Source organism: Mirounga angustirostris, unplaced genomic scaffold, assembly GCF_029215605.1.
Source record: "Mirounga angustirostris isolate CCGP_5_RB_7025 unplaced genomic scaffold, mMirAng1.0.hap1 SCAF_11, whole genome shotgun sequence".
Classification (NCBI taxonomy): Eukaryota; Metazoa; Chordata; class Mammalia; order Carnivora; family Phocidae; genus Mirounga; species Mirounga angustirostris.
The window spans coordinates 6,917,659-6,922,091 of record NW_026991719.1 but is presented as its reverse complement, the minus strand read 5'-3'; the positions used below and the strand labels follow the sequence as shown (position 1 = coordinate 6,922,091).

General features: G+C 44.1%; 1 non-coding gene across 1 annotated transcript; it reads left to right on the top strand.

The window, feature by feature from the left end:
- Positions 1-3,750: 3,750 nt before the first annotated feature.
- Positions 3,751-3,823, top strand: TRNAV-UAC (transfer RNA valine (anticodon UAC)). Its single transcript has one exon. It is a non-coding gene; the product is annotated as a tRNA-Val (tRNA).
- Positions 3,824-4,433: the final 610 nt, after the last annotated feature.

Genomic DNA, 4,433 nt, shown 5'->3' with positions numbered 1-4,433 from the left:
GGAAGAGAAAAGACACAGACACACAGAGAGAAAACCACCTGATGAGGGAGGCAGAGATTGGAGTGATGCATCTACAAGGCAATGAATGCCAAAGATTGTCAGCAACACCAGAAGCTGGGAGAAAGACACCCAACAGATGCTCCCCTAGAGCCTTCACAGGGAGGGAATGTGACCCCGCCAATACCTTGATTTCAGACTTCTAGCCTCCAGAACAGTGAGAGAAGAAACATTAATTGTTTCAAGCCACCCAGTCTGTGATACTTCGCTACTGCAACCCCAGGAAACTAATATGCCCACAAATTTGTCCCCAGGGTCCTGCTGTTGTTTGGGCAGGGGGGGCAGGAATCTACAGAAATCCGTCCACGGAGTCCCAACCAATGCCAGGAAATCCCAGAAAACAGAAACCCACCTTGACAGCCCCCAGAAATCCTACCAAACCCAGGAGCTCCAGGTATGTCATGCTTGACTCCAAGACCCCATTCCATAAACAGAAATGGCCGGCATGCCATGCAGACCAGAAGCCAGCCAGAAATACCCATATTTGCCATGCGCTGCCCAAAGTTCACAAGTACCTTGAACCACTGGGTATCCAACCTATAGATAAGAGAAGTGTCTCTTCGTGAAAACATTCAGCTAATCCTGAAGTAGGAGGGAGGGAATCAGAATTTGAATGAAGCCCCCACCCACCCCCACGGGAGGACTGGATCCTGGCATTGAGCTTCACGGGCTGCTAAGATCACAAAAAGATAGCCAGCCAGACCTGACGCACTTCCGTGGAAGAACATACCACCTATGATGCAGTCTTGCCCAAAAGTCAAACCTGAATCGGATCAAAGCCTGCAGATCTGATTACCAGCTTCCAGGAAATAGAGACATCACAAGACCATATTAACATCTTGGGAATGCTATCAGCAAAATCCCAGTTGGGAAACTCTACCCAACCAATGCCCTTCTTTCTTCAAGAAATACACTTCTAGGGGAACAAAAGAGATGGAAAGGGAGCCTGTAGATGAAAAAGAGCCTATAGACACATAGCAACCAGTAGCATGGTGTGGGCTATATTTGAATCCTGATTAATAAACCAACTGGAGGGGCGCCTGGGTGGTTCAGTCGGTTAAGCGTCTGCCTTTGGCTCAGGTTATGATCCCGGGGTCCTGGGATCGAGCCCCGTGTTGGGCTCCCTGCTCAGCGGGGAGTCTGTTTCTGCTTCTGCCCCTCCCCTCCACTCGCATTCTCTCTCTGGCTCTCTCTCTCAAATAAATAAATAAAATCTTTAAAAAATAAGTAAATAAACCAACTGGAAAAAACATCTGTGATATTTATTAGGGCAGCCAGAAATGGGAACACTCCTTGAGAACTGATGGTATTAAGGAATTCTTTTTTTAAATTTAGGTTGGGGGCGCCTGGGTGGCTCAGTCGTTAAGCGTCTGCCTTCAACTCGGGTCATGATCCCAGGGTCCTGGGATCGAGTCCCACATCGGGCTCCCTGCTCGGCAGGAAGGCTGCTTCTCCCTCTCCCACTCCCCCTGCTTGTGTTCCTGCTCTTGCTGTCTCTCTCTCTGTCAAATAAATAATAAAAATAAATAAATAAAGGTTGGATAATGATATTTCGGTTGTTTTTTGTTTTTTTTTAAATAGTCCATACATTTTAGAAATGCATTTGGAAATAATTATGGGAAATGTGATATAGCTAGGATTTGTTTAAACATAATACGGGTGATGGAGAGCAGGAATGAGTGGATTTGAAACAAGGTCATCGTGAGTTGATAATTGGTGAAGCTGGTGATGGGTCAAGGAGGTTCATTATGTTGTTCTCTGTCACGTATATATGCTTAAAATTTCTATCATAACAAAAAAATGTTTTAATTAATTCCATCAGAACTTCATAAAAACAGCTGAGCCAATAGAATCTGAATTTTGGATATTGGATTAGTTTTCTCTAACTGCTGTAAAAATTACTGTAAACATAGTGACTTGAAAGAACAGAAACTTATTATCTTACAGTTCTGAAAGTCAGAAGTCCAGAATGGGTCTCTTGTGCTAAAATTAAGGTGTCAGCCAGGCTTCGTTCCTTCTGGGGCTTCAGGAAGGTTCTGTTTCCTTACCCTTTCCAGCATCTAGCGGCTGCCTGTATTCCTTGCCTCATGGCCCCTTCCAGCAATTGGGTCCCCCTTCCACCCTCAACTTACATCTCACCCCTCCTTCCCTGACACTGACCTCCTGCTTCCTTCATATGAGGACCCGTGTGACTCCATTGGGTTCACCTGGAGAATCCAGAATAATCTTCCCCTCTCAAGATCTTTAATTTAACCACATCTGCAAAGTCCCATATGCCATGTAAAGAAACATAGATTTGGGGAAATCGGTTGTGTCTGGACATCTTTTGGTGGCCATTCTTCTGCCCTCCACAGATGTGATTCAGGCCAGGTATTTCACATGGACCGAGACGTAACATTTTTTCGTTCAAAACCGAGACACCGTATTATGGTCCCTACATACCTCAACAGGGGTGATTTTACCTCCCAGGAATATTTGGCATTATCTGGAGACATTTTTGATTGTCAAGACGTGGAGTGGGATGGGTGCTACTGGAATCTAGTGAGTAGAGGCCACGGATTGTAGTGCTGAGGTTGAGAAATTCTGGGCAAGAAGCAACGGAAGGAAAAGAGCATCTTATGTTCTCTCTCGTGTATCTACAAAGAGCAGGTAATCGATAAATATTTGTTGAATGAATAATTAGCCTGCTCATCATATACATCACACCTTGTCAGTAAAATGACCTCAGATTTGGTGACCGCAGCTCAGACAGGGCCATGTGAGATACTAAAAATTGAATGTAATTTGGAATATCCAAAAAAGTATGCATTCCTGCTGAAATAACAAAAAGAGAGGCGCCCGACTTGATGTGCCTCTAGGGAAGAAAACACCCCCACCTCTTAAGCAATCCTGCCCTAAAATCCAAACGCAGTCTGATCAAAGCCTCTAGAAAGATTCCGTGGATTCCCAAGGTCTTATTCGCAGATAAAAGGGTATTTACACATCTTAGGATTCCTCGAGTGCAAAGGTCTTTAGAGCTAGAGAGAAAAGTACATATGGTGAGAACCACGTAAATGCAAAATCCAGTCAAGGGATGAAGCTTAAAACTAAGGGACAGGGGGGCGCCTGGCTGGCTCAGTCCATGGAACGTGTGACTCTTGATCACGGGGTCGTGATTTTGTTTAAGCCCCACGTGGGGTGTACAGGTTACTTAAAAATAAAGTCTTAAAAAAAAGAAAAAAACTAAGGGTCAAGGTCCTGAGACCACCTCCCATGAAATACAGCATCGTGGACACAGCAATCATTAATAAGCTTCAAGTATCCCATTAGGGTCACTGACAAGAATCTAGCCAGGAGCCAGCCCAAATCTTGGATGTGTATGCAGGCTCGATCATGGGGTGGTAACTATTGGCTGTAATGGGGATGAATCTCTGAGCTCGAGAATTTAGGAAAAGTACAGAAATTTAAGAGAAACAAAACTATGGGATTCATATTTGGGGTGAAGAAGGAATCTGTGCATATTTGATATCTTATGCATTTGTAAAGTTTCAAAGATGTTCTGAGCTTTGGAAACCACTGTAAAATGCATAGTTAGGTAATTAATCTAAACTTGTCATTTTAGGTGAAAACTAATTTTATCTACACTATTGGAACCTTTTGTTTCTTTTTCAGTATTGGAGCATTTTTAAGAAAACTTAAAAAAGAAAAAATGAATGTTCCATAGTGTAGTGGTTATCACGTCTGCTTTACACGCAGAAGGACCTGGGTTCGAGCCCCAGTGGAACCATGGGTGGGAAGTTCCTTTTCTCTGGGGCGCCTGGGTGGCTCAGTCTTTTGGGCATCTGCCTTCAGCTCAGGCCATGATCCCGGGGTCCTGGGATCGAGCCCCGCATCGGGTTCCCTGCTCGGCGGGGAGCCTGCTTCTCCCTCTGCCTGCCGCTCCCCCCATTCGCGCTCTCTCTCAAATAGATAAATAAAATCTTAAAAAAAAAAAAGAAAGAAAACCTAAGCTTCACTATATGTTTAATTCATTCGACTTAAAAGTTATTTGCATACTTGGAAATGTGTTTGTTAATTGAGACAGACGAAGTGATTAAAAAGGGAACTGCAATACACTAGGTCGTGTGGGGTGTTTGGGGCCTTTTTTTGTTTTTGTTTTTTTAAGATTTTATTTTTAAATCATCTCTACGCCCAATGTGGGGCTCAAACTCACAACCCCAAGATCAAGAGTCGCACGCTCCCCGGACAGAGCCAGCCTGGCGCCCCACACTAAGTTTTAAATGTGCTTGCGAATTCGTGGCAGTATTTAATGGACTAAGTTTGCAAGTAGGATCAAGTATTTTCCAGAGGTCCCTTAAAAGTGGTTGCTACTATTTGCCGGACTTAGAAATGAATTA